The sequence below is a fragment of the Tamandua tetradactyla genome, chromosome 9 (genome assembly GCF_023851605.1).
Source record: "Tamandua tetradactyla isolate mTamTet1 chromosome 9, mTamTet1.pri, whole genome shotgun sequence".
Taxonomy (NCBI): domain Eukaryota; kingdom Metazoa; phylum Chordata; class Mammalia; order Pilosa; family Myrmecophagidae; genus Tamandua; species Tamandua tetradactyla.
This window is the reverse complement of record NC_135335.1, coordinates 110,775,510-110,791,606: the sequence shown is the minus strand read 5'-3', so window position 1 is coordinate 110,791,606 and position 16,097 is coordinate 110,775,510. Positions and strand designations below refer to the sequence as shown.

The following is a 16,097-nucleotide window of genomic DNA, read 5'->3' as shown; positions in this document are numbered from 1 at the left end:
ACACAAAGAAACGAGAAGTGATGGTTCAGGCAAAGAAGAAGATTAAATTATTAGAAACCTTTGGTGAGGGGGACCAAACCTGGGACAGAGCAGACAAAGACTTTTAGAAAATGGCCCTAAATATGCACAGAGAGCTAAAGGGAAAGATGGACAGAGAACTAAAGGAAATCAGGAAATTAAGAGATGAATACTAAAAGAATATCCATAGGGGTGAAAATTAGGAAAGGAACCAAACAGAACTGAAGGGCACAGTCACAGGAATTAAAAACCCTAAGGCTGAAAGCAAAAAAAAAAATCCCAGCCCAAAACTCTCCTGCACTTGGCAAGACTTTCTCCCAACACTGAAGGCGCGCGAGAGGCGGGGCCAGCTCGCAAGATGGCGGCTCCCGGGGAGATGCTGTTCCCCGAGAAAGCGGGTCACAAAAAGTACCGGGCCGCCCTGAAGAAGGAGAAACGAAGGAAGCGTCGGCAGGAACTCGCTCGACTGAGAGACTCGGGGCTCGCACAGAAGGAGGAGGAAGACGCCTTTATGGAAGAACGACAACGAGACGGAGAGAAGCGGTTGGAGACGGAGAGGCGAAAATTGCATGAGGCGTGGCTGCGGAGGGAGCAGAAGGCGCAGGAAGAATTTAGAGTAAAGAAGGAGAAGGAAGAGGCAGTCAGAAGACGGCAGGCAGAACAAGAGAGGAAGTTAAGGGAAGCAGGGGAAGAACAGCAGAGAAGAGAAAGGGAAGAGGAGGAGCGGAGACGACAGCAGAAGAAAGAGCGAGGGGAAGCCGCGCGGCAGATGCTGGTTCGGGCCGAAAGGGAGTTGGGAAGCGGCGCCGCGTGGCAAAACCCGGAGCCCCCCGCGGGTTTAGGAGTCGTGGAGAAGGAGCGGGCACACTGTCCGTTCTACAGGAAAACAGGAGCCTGCAGATTTGGAGCTAGATGCTCGCGTACACATAACTCCCCATCCTCGAGCCCGACCCTGCTCATCAGAGGCATGTTTAGGACGTTTGGAATGCAGCAGTGCGGACGGGATGCCGAGGACCCTGACGCCGGCCTGGAGCACACTGAGGACGAGACCTACCAGCAGTTCCTCGACTTCTACGAGGACGTGCTCCCTGAGTTCAAGAATGTGGGGAAAGTGATTCAGTTCAAGGTCAGCTGCAACTTGGAACCTCATCTAAGGGGCAATGTGTATGTCCAGTACCAGTCGGAAGGAGAGTGCCAAGCAGCCCTGTCTCTGTTCAATGGGCGATGGTATGCCGGTCGCCAGCTTCACTGTGAATTCTGCCCGGTGACCCGATGGAAAACGGCAATTTGTGGTTTATCTGAAATACAACAGTGCCCAAGAGGAAAACATTGCAACTTTCTTCATGTGTTCAGAAATCCCAATAATGAATTTGGGGACGCTAATAGAGACCTATACCTGTCTCCAGATGGGACTGGCTCCTCCCTTGGTAAGGACTCACGTAGGAGAGAGAGAAGGGGTATCCACGACCAATACTACTATAGTAGGCGGAGGAGGAGGAGGCGGAGTCCCAGTTCAGACCATTCTTACAAAAGAAATGGGGAATCTGAGAGGAAAAGGAGAAGTAGTCACAGGAGGAAGAAATCCCACAAACACACGTCAGGAAGCCAGGAAAGGCGCAGTTCAAGAAGAAGAGGAAGGAAACGGGGCCGGAGCCCAAGTCTGAGCAGGAGCCCCACCCGGAGCCTCAGCCACCAGAGCCGGAGAAGTAAGAGTCGCAGCCGCCGCAGCCACAGCCAGAGTTCCTCCAGGTCAAGAGGCCGTGGCGGGAGGAGGTCAGGTAGTAGAGGCAGAAACCTGCCGAGTCCCAAAGCCAAATAAACCTATCTTGTTGTGAAACAACAACAACAACAAAAAACTGAAGGAGAAATTAGGCAATTCCCAGATAAACAAGAACTAAGGGAGTTTATCACAAAAGCCCTATGAGAGATCTAAAGAGACTTCTGCAGGTTGAACAGAAAGAAAAATAGGAAATAGATCGAAGCTGCATGAAGATAAAGAGATTTCTGGGGAGGGTAATGATGTGCATAAAGATAAATGCCAGTATTATTGTATTTTCAGTGTACAACTATTTAAATTCCTGCAGGATCTCAAGGGCAATTGCTAACACTTTACTGATACATCTTTGGTTTGGGGCACATAATGACTAAAAGTATAATTTGTGGGACAGAGTATACTGGTGGGGGGACAGAAGTAGATGACCGTGGTTTGTATAGTCTATTGAAGTTAAGTAGGCAGGAAAGCAAATGAGATTGTAATAGATTGAGGATGTTAAATTAAAGCCCCATGGTAACTACAAGAAGATTTCAGAGGACATGCAAGCTCTTAGAGACAGAACTTGGATTGCAGGTTGCCTGGGGCAAGATGCAGGGGTAGTGGTGAGATAGTGTAAGATTTCTGTTAGGGGAAATGCGGAAGTTTTAGTAAAGAAGGGTGGTAAGGGTGTGGTGATATTGTGACTGTGATTAATCCCATTGACGGTATGCTTGGGAGTGTTTGAGATGGGAAAGTATATCATAAATATATACATGTTATATATATATATATATATATTCCCAAAATTGAAAACAATAAAGCGCAACTAAGAAACAAGGGCTATTAAACCCAATACAAGATCCTGGATGGAATTTATCAAGGGAGGGAAAATATTCAAACAGACATTATTAGGACATGCAAAAAAAAAAGTAGAATGTAGACTCTAAGTTTTATAGCAATGTTAAATTTCTTGAACTAGGTAACTAAAAGTGGTGATGTAAATGAATATCCTTGTTCTTAAGAAATGTACATGGCAGTTTTAAATGTTCAAGGAGCTTGATGTATATCACGCATGCTTAACTGTTCAAAAATGGTTTATTAAATTGATAGATAGATAGGATGGTACAAGAAATGTGGCAAAATGTTAAAATTGGTGGATCTGAGTATCTTGTGGGGGGTGGAAGATAGCGATATTTTAGAATTCTCTGTATAAGGGTTGTATTATTTTTGTAACTAAGTTTGGAAGAACTTCAAAATAAAAAGTTAAAATAATGTGGTTTAAAAGAAACAATATGTCTGAGGATGTATTGTAAGAATTCGAGAGTTTTGCCACGCAAAGGAGGACTCCAAGAGACGTTCTCTCATGCAACACGCAAGGGGTTTATTTACCACACATGCGTGGGGCTTACTGAACACGCAGGAACAGAGAGCCCTGAGCCTGGGTTTGGGAAGCCTTTTAAGGGCCAGGATAAGGGGGTGGGGGTTGAGGGTTGAACATGAGTTACAGGTTCTGCTTTATGCAGGAAGTAGATAACGAACATTTTGCAAGAAGTAGATAAACATTTTGCAAGAAGCAGATAATAAACATTTTTCACGCATGAGTCTTGGGAGCTGCTTTATGTAAGAAGCAGCTGTCTCATTGTGCAAAACTCCCTTACTCAACCTTCTCAGTTGCATTCTTAGATAAACTTCCTCCAGCAGTTACAACCTTGCATAACCAAGGCAGCAGATAACCTTGCATAACAAAGGCAGCAGATAACCTTGCATAACAAAGGCAGCAGATAGCCGCCCCTGGGAAGTCCCGGGTTGTTTTTCTTAGCCTGATGGGGCCCATAACTCTTTTCTTTACAATTCTTAACTCACACCAAATGCATAGCAGTGAATATAAAATGACACAAATGCTTTTGCTGGATATTTCTATCATTCAGAAGCTAAAATATATGTAAATAGCTAAATTAAGCAGGAAAAATTAGCTACTGTTAAGCTTTATAAAATCCTTCTTTACATTCCCCACTCCTTTTTGTACATATCTCTAATCTTAGAGATTTTCTGGGTTATTTAATACTGAGTACTGTTGTCTGATGAGCATTAATTTGACATTTCCAATCTGCCTTTATAAAAACTGTATAATTCTATTTAGAATACATGGTCCTATAACACAATTAATGAATGGTAAGACTACAAGGGGTCATTAGAAAGAAGGCTCCCCTGCTCCCTCCCAAGTTTTTATAGTCTTCCCATCTTCCTATCTGGATATTGTCCATTTCCAAGGCTTATGCGGGTTGGAATTGGGTTCCCCTGGGGGAAGGAGGAGAAGGAGTAGTAACCCTACGAACCCGCAGCTTGAGAGGATTGTCAGTCTTTTCCAGTTTCCATTGGGACTCAGAGGGCGAAGGCGCAGGTTTGAGGTGAGATGCATGGATCTAGGATGCGATGCCATCAACCTTGACTGCGGTGGGGGTGGTCAAGAGTACCTGATACGGTCCTTTCCAGCGAGGTTCAAGAGTCTGTACCTGGTGGCGGCGGACATAGACGAAGTCTCCCACCTGATATTGATGCGGAGTTCTGTTGTTCCCTGGCTGGTAGGAGGTGGAGAGCTGCCGCCACAGGAACCGCTGGGCTTTTTCTAAGGCTCGCAGCCTGTCAAGCAAGGGGGGTATGAAGGGAACTATTAATTTCTAGAATGGAGGACATGTCCTTGACTGGAGGTGGCGCGCCATACAAGATTTCATAAGGAGTTAGATTACACATGAGAGCAGAGGGGGTATTCCTGGCCTTGAACAGGGCATAAGGCAGGAGCATGGTCCAATCTTTCAAGCCAGTCTCTATAGCTAATTTGGTTAGGGTCTCTTTAATTGTCCTGTTCATTCTTTCTACCTGTCCTGAGCTTTGGGGTCTGTATGCGCAATGCAATTTCCAATCAATCTCCAATATCCTGGCCACACCCTGACTTACCTGGGCTACAAATGCGGGTCCGTTATCTGACCCTATTACCTTTGGTAGACCGAACCGGGGAAAAATTTTTCCATAATCTTCTTGACTACGACCTGGGCCATTTCTCTCTTAGTTGGGTAGGCTTCAACCCATCCTGAAAAGGTGTCTATAAAAACTAGTAAGCATTTAAGTCCATATTTTGCAGGTTTAATTTCAGTAAAGTCAACTTCCCAGAACTGCCCAGGTCGAGTTCCCCTTAGTCTTTTTCCGTTAGGAGCTTTGGTGGGATAGGCATTTACGATTTGACACGCCTGACACTCTCTGGCTACGCGATCTACCAGTTCTTTCCTTTTTGAGGCTGCCAGAGGGTACAATTCCCTCTGGTCTTGCAGGAGCTGCTGTAGTTTCCCTGTCCCCAGGTGAGTGAGCTGGTGGACCTGCTGTATGTAAGCTAGGGCTTCCGACTCTCCTTGGGGTGTAACTTCAGACAGTGTCTCAGGGGGTTGCTGGTTTTCTTTGGTTATTAGGACCAAGTTTATAGGGTCCCTTAATGCTGCCGCTTTTGCTTCTTTATCTGCTCGCCTATTACCCATGGTTACTGGGTCCGAGCCTCTTTGGTGGCTAGCACAGTGGTCAATGGCTAGTTCTTTGTTTCAGCCCTGGCGGCCATGTTGCATGTTTCCGGCATCGCTGAGGGTGGATTTTATACATGCTATTTTAATTGTCCCCAACATTTCCTCCCTTTGTTTTTTTTTTTAAAGGATGGAGGAAGAATGCTGATCCAGCATTCTTTTGGCATTAACCTTTGCTGGGGGAAGTAGAGGCCTCATCCCCCAGGTTGTTTATGGCTCTGTTTTTCTGGGGAGAGGAATTTTTGTAGAGTGAACCTCTATGCAAGATGAGGCATACTTCTCAAGGAGCTCGAAAATGGCCTTTAATTGTTTTGGCCCTCCTTTGCAGTGCTTTGCCTTGCACCCAGCGGTACCAATCATAGCATAAGCTAGAAGCATATTTTCGAGTTGTATGCTGCTCCCGTAGGAGTGGGGATTCTTACCCGAGAGGGTGGGTAGCAGTCAGATATTCTGGATTCATACCTTGGTTAGCGAGATGAAGCCGGTGATAATGCACTTGAATGGGCCTGCTTAGGGCAGAATTAATTTGGTTCTTAATTAGCTGTATTATTCTTTTTTCTCTTACTAATTTTTTTTCCTCTCTCTCTCTTTCTCTCCTTTGTTCTTTTTCCTCCACTGTTTCTCTCTTATAAAACACATTTTTTGCTTATTTGACTAAATCTCACAAGGCTAGGTCCTGCAACCTGTCTAAGCGCTGCAGCTTGCGTCTAATGTCTGGAGCTGATTGGCTGATAAAGGCCATGGCCACTGAGGCTCTTTGATCCTCTGATTGAGGGTCAAAGGGAGCACACCTACGGTATGCTTCCATTAGTTTTTTTTTAAAAAAAGACTGAGGGCGATTCGTCCACTCCCTGAATAATCTTTTTTACCTTGGCCAAATTGGTGGGCTGGCGTGCGGCTGCTCGGAGACCCGCTACTAGAGTCTGGCGATAGATGGACAGATGCTCCCTACCTTCAGAGGTGTTCGGGTCCCAATTAGGGCGGCGCAGCGGTAACCGATCATCGATGACATGCTGGAGTTGGGTGGGTCTCCCATCTTGTCCGGGAACTTGCTTCCTGGCTTCCAGGAGGATCCGATCTTGCTCTTCCGTGGTGAAGAGAGTCCCCAGAAGTTGTTGACAATCATCCCAAGTGGGTTGGTGAGAGAATATAAGGGACTCCACCAATTCAGTCAGCCTAGTGGGAGCCTCGGAAAAAGGAGGGTTATTATTTTTCCAGTTATATAAGTCAGAGGAGGAAAAGGGCCAGTATTGTAGAGCGGGCATTTCTCCCCCGTGTCTATCATCCACTGGAGGCCCGTACGGTCTGAGGGGGAGAGTGACCGCCACATCAGATGGGCTCTGTGCTCGTCTGCTTCGTGTACTGTGTGCCGGTCCTGGTTCATCTGGGATCGTCTGTTGGTGAACCTGCAGAGAGGGAATGGAAGAGGGCGGAGAGAGAGAACTAGAGGAGGGAGAAGGTGAGCTAAGAGAAGGGAGGTCCTGTGCTGGAGCTGAAGGGTAGGGAGGAGGGGAAGAAGGACCTGTGTTGAAGAGGAGTAGATCCGATTGGGATTCTGGTAGGACTGCAGGAGGTAAGGAAGGATAGAGTTTCGGAGCTTGAGAAGGAGCCAGCACCTTGATTGGAAGTACAGAGGGAGAGTCATGTTGACCAAGAGGAGTAAGAAACGGCTTTACCCATGGAGGTGGGTTTTCACACAGATCCTGCCAAACCATGATGTAGGGCTGCTGGTCCGGGTGGCCATACGGGTCAGGGCGGAAGATGACTGACTTGACGGCCCGAATCAAGGGGAGATGAAAAGCTCCTTCATGAGGCCATTCCACGTTAAAAGAGGGCCACTCGGCTGAGCAGAAGGTCTGCCATTTGCCTTTTTTACAATAAGAGATAGATTCTGACCTCTTTCCCTGACCTCAGACCAGTGTCTTAAGGTCAGAGAAAGTGGAGTCAACGTTCCCTGACCCATCTTTGGTAAAACAAAAACAATTCCTAACACACAAATACAGACAGACACACACAGAGCCGGCACACCATGTTTATACAGTTTCAGAGACACAGCTCAGACTGGCCTGATGACTGTGATCGAGTCTCTCCCCGTCAGAAGGGAAACAGAATCAGAGTCAGCCCTGTAGGAAGCCTCCAGGCATCCCCGGAGGTCCCCCAATCCCGAGGCGTCCCTCGGGAGAGTGACCTGCAATCCCTGAACACGTCTGCCAGTTGCGGTCGGGGAGTGCTCACGCAACTCTCCGACAGTCACTGCCAGTCTGACAGACTAAGCGATCGCACCTCAGACAAAAAGGCCTCACTTACCCCGAGAGAAAGAGCTGTTGGAGCCTCCCCTTACGAAGAGCCGATCTCGGTGGAACCTCCAAATGTAAGAATTCGAGAGTTTTGCCATGCAAAGGAGGACTCCAAGAGACATTCTCTCATGCAACACACAAGGGGTTTATTTACCACACATGCGTGGGGCTCACTGAACACGCAGGAACAGAGAGCCCTGAGCCTGGGTTTGGGAAGCCTTTTAAGGGCCAGGATAAGGGGGTGGGGGTTGAGGGTTGAACATGAGTTACAGGTTCTGCTTTATGCAGGAAGTAGATAATGAACATTTTGCAAGAAGTAGATAACAAACATTTTGCAAGAAGCAGATAACAAACATTTTTCGCGCATGAGTCTTGGGAGCTGCTTTATGTAAGAAGCAGCTGTCTCATTGTGCAAAACTCCCTTACTCAACCTTCTCAGTTGCATTCTTAGATAAACTTCCTCCAGCAGTTACAACCTTGCATAACCAAGGCAGCAGATAACCTTGCATAACAAAGGCAGCAGATAGCCGCCCCTGGGAAGTCCCGGGTTGTTTTTCTTAGCCTGATGGGGCCCATAACTCTTTTCTTTACAATTCTTAACTCACACCAAATGCATAGCAGTGAATATAAAATGACACAAATGCTTTTGCTGGATATTTCTATCATTCAGAAGCTAAAATATATGTAAATAGCTAAATTAAGCAGGAAAAATTAGCTACTGTTAAGCTTTATAAAATCCTTCTTTACAGTATGTCTATTAGAAAATTCAGCATAAGTTAATGTCTCCTGGAACATATGAATTCCAACTGAATATCGAAGTTAAATAATTTAAGTGATGTTAAAGTGAAGGAAATATCACCATAGAGTAAATTGGATTACTGAGGCACCTAAACAGGCCTTTCCACTTGGTCTGGGCTTTGAACATCAAGATGGCCATGTGCTGAAAGAGAATGTCCCAAAAAGGAAAGTTACAAAAAACATAGAACGTTGCTTACCCTTCAACCTACTGTTCATCCAACTCACTAAAAGAGCCTAGATTGAAGGGAGGGAAAGATTCCCCATCTTGAGTAGAAAATGGCAAGGCCACATTTCAGATAGGTGTGTGGGATGGGAAATCTTATTTTGACCCATCTTTGGAAGCTACAATCTGTTTCATATCCTTTTTCCTGAAAATCAAGTAATTTCAAGTAACCTTATTTGACGTGTTTTATACTCAAACACGTCTGACATACTCTCTCAATACTAATTTTAAGTGTGTAGTTTCTTCCCATCTTATCTGTAGCACAATCTTCAGTTCCTAATGCATTGAGAGCCAAGTCTGGGTCTATTTCTCATTTTATGCAGTTTGGAAACTATTTGAATTTTGTTCTTCTTTTATTCACAACCTAGTCATTTGTAACAAAGATGTTGGTGTCATTAGATTGGAATAATCACTTGCTCACTCAGTTAGCTCATGATTCATTGACCATTTGTTTTGACAAAATTATTGACAGGGACCCCATGTCTATGGACAAAGGACTTTAATTCTGATGATTAATTTATACCATAATCAGAATTCTACAGATCTCACTTGAGAGCTTACTTTTGTCAAATATTTCCATAATACCTATAGTAGCTATACCACTCTCCATCAGGAGATGACATTATAGCTTAATTACCCTGTAGGGGGGATGCACAGAATGCCAGAGGGTGGGCAGAGGTGAATTGCCAGACGGCACAACTTCAATTCTAGAAATCTTAGTGATAAGGCAGAGAATGCTAAGATATACTCAACGATACTTTTTCATGTGCATCAGAAATAGAACTTAAAATGCAATCACTGTGGTTTAAATGAGGGCGTTTTGCTACCATGTTTGGAGCGCTCAGGTCACATCATTTCCTCAGCCCTGTACTAAGAAAATAACTGTGCGTCATTGTTAGCCATGAGTTAGTTTTTGAAACTACAGGTTTATGGGAATAGCTGTGCAATGATTCTGGTGAACATATCTTGCCCATCAAAAAATATTTTAAAAAGTATTTTAAAATAGATAGAAGAAAGCCATCAGATAGATGGTGCCTCAGTGGCAGAATTCTCACCTGCATGCCAGAGATCCAGTTTCGATTTCCGGTGCCTGCCCATGTTAAAAAAAAAAAAAAAAAATATATATATATATATATATCAAATAGAAAAATAGAGGCATCAAGAGGCATACTGATAGGCTTATTAATGCTGAAAGATGTTGCTCTAAGCATCCTGAGCTCCTTGGGCTCAGCAGCTAGTTCGGATGACATTTTACAATCCCCGCAGTTTGATGATGACTCTCAAGTACATCAATCACTAAAAATGTCTGCCCTTTTATATTTTCATATTTATATCAAGAAATAGCCTGTCACCATATTAGTGGCTTCTAACATGGATAATTACCAAGAATGTCAAAAGCAGAGTGGAACAGAAATGGGATATAGTTGGATATAGTTTCTAATTGCAATGAAATCAGAAAAGCAAAGGAGCAGAAAGAATTTCGGTTTACTTTTAGCTTTGCCGATTTTTGTTTCCTTTTATTTACTATTTTTGCTCATCATATCTTATTATGACATTCTATCATTAATTTTCAACTTTTCCTGGTGTTCAATGTGCTCCTCATGGGTCCTGCAAACATTCTGAGTATACTCAATTGTCCAGAATCCAGCAGGATCTGTCTGGGTTTGTATGGGGTTTGTTTTGCTTTGCGGGGGGGGGGGGGGGCAGGCAGTGAAGGAAGATGATACCTTTGTACAGTATTCCAGCCCATTAAAATCATAGCACAGGTAAGGATGATCCAGAGCGAGCAATAGCACAGGTAAGCGTGAAGAAAGGAATTAATTTAAGGAGAGCACAGAAGAGTTAGGAGCCTTTGTCAAAAATAATAAAATATGCAAGAAGTGTGATCAAAAACTGTAAATTCAAGTAAAGATATGAAACAGCAAACATGCTTATTCAACAAATAGCAAAACATATGAGGAGGAAATACCCCTTGAAACTGGGAAGAGGTTACAGAAAGAAATTAATGGAGAGAGCCAAGGTTGGAAAAGATCTTAGAAAAGATGTCCTCTGAAATGCCTTTTAATCCTCAAATTCCATGGATGAATTATTATTTTAGGACATAGAGAAGAATTATTTTACATCACGTAAAAGATCTTATTTGACTAGTAGAGTTGTTATCTGTGTATTGGGATTCCCTGGACTTGGGGGAGGTGCAGAACTGACTTCTTCTATGATGTAAATTTGTGGGTTTCTCAGGGACCGGTCTTATAAACTTCACTTGCATTTCCTGTGATGAGGTCACTGCCCTCCAGCTACCATTTTACTTCTTTGCCAAGGGGCATCCAACAGTCCACATTGTTACAAGTGGTGCCCTTCGGGGGATTCAAAATAACCCTGGGCAGGCTCCTTCCTATGTGGTTCAGATCCACACAGGTCAAAAGAAATGCTCATGCATTAGTATCTCAGGGGAAATTCAATTCCGCCCAAGTGCAGTTCTCTTCTTGATATTTATGTGAATGATTACCTAACCATAAAGAAGCCCAGCTTTTATGTTCCATGAACTCCCAGAGTCCCCTCTCTCACTTGTGGTAAAGTAAATGAGAAGCATGGGGGTAAGGCTGAGATCGTATAACACCAAAATCTCACTCCAGAGATTTCCTTTCCCTCTTAGTCCATTCTTATTAATTTCTCAAGGTTGGTGTGCAGGCTTGAAAGGATTATGTGCCCTAGAAAAGCCAAGTTTTAATCCCAATCCATCTTGCAGAGGCAGCCGTTTCTTTTCATCTCTATTCAATACTATAAATTGGGAACTTAATTTGATTATTTCCATGGAGATGTGACTTGCCCAGTTGTGGGTATTAACCTTTCATTAGAGGGACATATGATGCCACCCATTCTAGGTGGGTCTTGATTGGTTTACTGGAAACCTTTAAAAGATGAAGCATTTTGGATAAAGCTTAAGAGCCACAGCAGAGCCACAAGAACCAAAGACCCCTCACAGCCAGAGACCTTGAGAGATGAAGAAGGAAAATGCCCCCAGAGGACCTTCATGAAACAAGAAGCCTGGAGAGACAGCTAGCAGATGTTGCCATGTTCACCATGTGCCTTTCCAGTTGAGAGAGAAACCCTGAACTTCATCTGCCTTCTTGAACCAAGGTATCGTTCCCTGGATGCCTTAGGTTGACATTTCTATAGCCTTGCTTTAATTTGGACATTATCATAGGCTTATAACTGCAAACCTGCAACTTAATAAATTCCCGCCTTTAAAAGCCATTCTGTTTCTGGTATATCACATTCTGGCAGCTATCAAACTAGAGCAGTTGAGGAAGACAAAGGGACACAAAAACAGTTTTCATTGACTTCCTTTTTAAGTACTGCTCCTGTGGTAACTTACCATACTTTAGAAGGTTATGTAACCCTCATTTATTATTCTGTTTTTGGGCTTTGGGACTTCAACTGGAACTGAGAAAAAGCACGCCAATTTAGCACCCTATTATATAGGTATTTCTCTATATATTTCAATGATGATTAATTAGATTTAGCAGGATTTTAAGGTAATTTTTCCAAGGTCGCGTATCTCTTAGGGGGAAGATGTCAGATGAGTGTTGTTACCAAATTACATATATTTTTTAAAAATCTGAGAAAGAGATTGAGCCTTAAAGGAGATCTTCTTCTCATTTCCTACTGGGTGGGATATTCTCCATTTTGCATATGCAGATCTTCTTTCTACCTGTCTTTATCCTAATTTATCCTTGAGACTGACCATAATGGAGATTATCAATAGGACTCATTGCCTCTGTGTCCTGATTGGCTTTGGCCAATAAGAGCATCAGCAGAGACAGGGCAGGGCAGGAGGAAAATGAGTTGGGGATATCTATTCCTTTGTTTTCCTTCCTGCCAGAGCTATGACTTGGCAAAAGCCATATATTCCTTTTTTGAAAGCTACAGCTTCTGTTTGGTGTCCGCTTACCTATGCTATAGCTCTTCCCAGGATTTCAGTCAAGTCTCTTTGCACTCTCAGACATGGTGGTGCTGATGACTATAGCTAGTGTTAGAATGTTTTACTGTTCCCTGTTGGTTCTCCTGAACCCTTTGAGTAGCCTTGCATATAATGCTTTCATTCAAGTCTTCTGAAGAACTTCTTTGAAGGTGTCATTGGGACCCTGACAAATACACCTACAAATTGATGATCCCAAGGCAAATTTTTGCATGTCATAGTTGATCAAAGGAATGCATTGCTGCTACAAATTTTTATTTTTACTTGTTTGAATGGAGTACAATAAAGAAGTGTATACAGATAAATATAATTGCATGAAAAATAGAAATAGAAATGTTGGCATGAAATCTTAACACCCTTAAAATGTTTTGTTACAGGGGATTTGCAAGAACACCAGAATCAGTTAAAAATATATAGTGTCCTTATTATAAAAAAATTCTTGTGTGTCTTATTAGGTGTAACTGAACTTGTCAATTGGACATATTTCAGGCTTTTCAGGATAAAATTTTGTTTTGCATGTTATGTGGAAGCTTTTTGGGTGATGTGGTGCAAACACAAATAGCCAACCAGCTGAGAATATATGAAAGATCAGCTTTGTTAGATCAAAGGCCCTGAAGGGGAGGTGGGTCATGAGGACAGCAGAGGGCAGGTTGGGCTACCTTACTAAACTTCTGCAAGGGTCCATAGAGTGGGTGGGGAAGAAGAACCTCTTGTGGTTTACTGTGGTCCAGAGGATAGAGGTAGGACACCAGGGATTGGAAGTTTCAAACAGAAGCAGGTGGTTTGGAAAGCTGAGTGCAGCTTCTTATCTCCCAAGCTATATGGAGATACAGGCCTTGCTAATAAACTCTGTGATACGAAAAGGTAAGGGGCCCTTCCGAGAAGATAGGGACAGCTCTTATCATCCAAGCCACACAGGGGTGCAGGGCTTGCTGGCTGCAGTTGCATCTAGGGCAGGGCGAGCTGGGGTGTTCAATTCAAAGGGAAACTTGTAACTAGGCCAGCAGGATGACCAGGCACCAAATATAATTTCCTTGATGCCATTGCAAGTATTCTCTGTTAAGTTTAAGCATCCAATTAATTAAATTTCATCTAGGACCACTTATGTAGTCTCACTTTAATTACTCAATCTGTTTAGACATACTGTCTATTTTTCTGATTTTGCCTTCTCACCTCCATGGCATTTGAGTACATAGCAGAACCCACTGTACCCTCATGCTAGCCAGGAAAAAGAAGCCCTAGAATATATAAAACCCCAACCATCCCTTGAGCAACTCCTTGAAACTGGGGAAATTGTAGATAGAAATCAATAAATCTAATATTCGTGTCCTTTGCTAGAGGCAACAAAGACATTTTGCCAATATATTCATTCAAAGTCTCCTATAAGTGTATAACTAGCTGACAAACCCGGTTAACTGTAGTAACTGCATGCTCTTGTTGACATTCATGGTAAAAATAAATCATTTGTCGCTCAATAAAACAACAAAAATAAGACAATGATCATGAATCTGTTATTTTATAACATTGCATTTATTTTTATACCTGTCACTATCTTTGAAAAACTACATGTCCTAATTTCTCAGGGAAACATTTTATGGGAATTTCACAGAAACTTTTGGTTAGACTACTCTATTATCAATCACTATTGCACCCTTTATTAACTTGCAGAGATTTGTCAAGAAAACCATAAGCTTGTCCTGAGCTTTTATTGATTTCCTTCTTTTCTCCCAGCCTTTGTGGAAAGGAACACATTATGAATTAAGCAGCTTCAGCTTAATATTAAGTTCCAGTACATAATGCTTGAACCTTGAGCTTTATCACTAATCTGAGAGCCCAACTTCGACAAAAATTGACTACTTATCAACCCGATAATATGTAACAATCAATAACAGAGAACAGGGTAGTAGTCTTGTTTCTATATCACATTTCTTTTTATTCTTTTCTATTAATAAAGTGAAAATAATTTCACAAGATCTGGATGCATGTATCTCTTCTTTAAGTACTAAAAGATATTGTCTCCTTCTAGAAAAAGTGATATGTAATGATAATTAAACAAAAATAAGCTCAATTGAATTTGATGTCAAATTATTAGTGAAAAGAAGGTCTAAGTGAAAATGTTTCCAAAAGTAAAGTCATCACTTTTGATAATATCCTTTTTAATTTTAATTATTTGGCTAAGGTACAAGCAGTTGCCTAAATCTGCATCTATCCAATACCCTCCAAATATCATGTATTCGGTATAAATAGGAGAGAGCAAAACAAACTTAAAATTACCTGTAGTTAAAAAGAAACACTAATTTCCAGTAAAGCTATTTGCAGAGTAGCCTTTACAGAGAGTTAGGTGGGTTCAGAAAATTTGCGGATAGAACCAAAATCACCCCAGAAAGAGAAAACCCATCCTAAGGGAAAAATATCCAAAAAGAATTCTTGTAGATCAGTTAACTTTCAATAGAGTAGGGGCTTAAAAGTGAATGAACTCAACATGTCAGTCTTGGAAAATCAATAATTCTGGGGAGGTGGGGGTCAGGGAGAAGAGCCTTTTAAAGTTGGGCAGTGAAAGGAAAAAGAACCAAGAGAGGAAATTTAACATCCTGAAAGATATACTTGCAGAAAAGTAGATATGTGGTTATAAATTAAATAAGGTAGTTATAAGGTATATCTTATCAATATTTAATAATATTTATACTCTGATAAGAGAGAACATACAGTTTTTGGTTCTGAGGGACTCATGAAAGAGCCACAAAAATTGATCAAATATCAAGTTACATTGAAAGTAGAAGTACCGGAAACAATCTAAATTCCCAAGCATAGTAGAGATATTGAATAAACTTTGGGACATATGCACAATGATAGACTCTGCACCTGTAAACAAGAATGAGATAGATCGCTATAAAATTACTATGTATTTTTAAAGTGAAAACTAAAGCAAAAGGTAAAAATTACATATATTACATAGTACATATAGAATGCTATTTTATGTTTTTAAAAAAAGGAGGAGAAATAAAGTGTACCCAAGCATGCAAGTATCTTGTAAAAAGAAATGCAGAAAGATAAACCAGCAATATTGTGAAGTTATTATCAGAGGGAGGAGGATGAGAAAGCAGTGGAAGTCTTCTGATATTTTATTGTTGCTTCTTTGAGTCTATCTTTTTACACACTTTGATTACTTGAAACATGTTAAAGTTTTCATATTTAATAAAATAAATTAGTTTGAGAAAATTTTTAATAGAAACAAAAACAGAAGCAAAGGAATATAATGTATTTCAAATAAATAACCACATTGAAGGACAAATATTAACCAACCCAAGTAACTACCGTATGCCGTGTTTTGACTGTATACCCTAGGCCTAAAGAAAAATAAATCTAAAAATAAATATTGAATTCTACTCTGCAGGTTAGTTTTTTGCAGTGGAGTAAATTAACAACTCTTGTAATTATTTTTATCATAGTCTAATGTTGAGCA

General features: G+C 41.9%; 1 pseudogene; it reads left to right on the top strand.

The window, feature by feature from the left end:
- The first annotated feature begins 376 nt into the window (after window positions 1-376).
- LOC143646283 (U2 small nuclear ribonucleoprotein auxiliary factor 35 kDa subunit-related protein 2 pseudogene) lies at window positions 377-1,874 on the top strand (annotated as a pseudogene).
- Window positions 1,875-16,097: the final 14,223 nt, after the last annotated feature.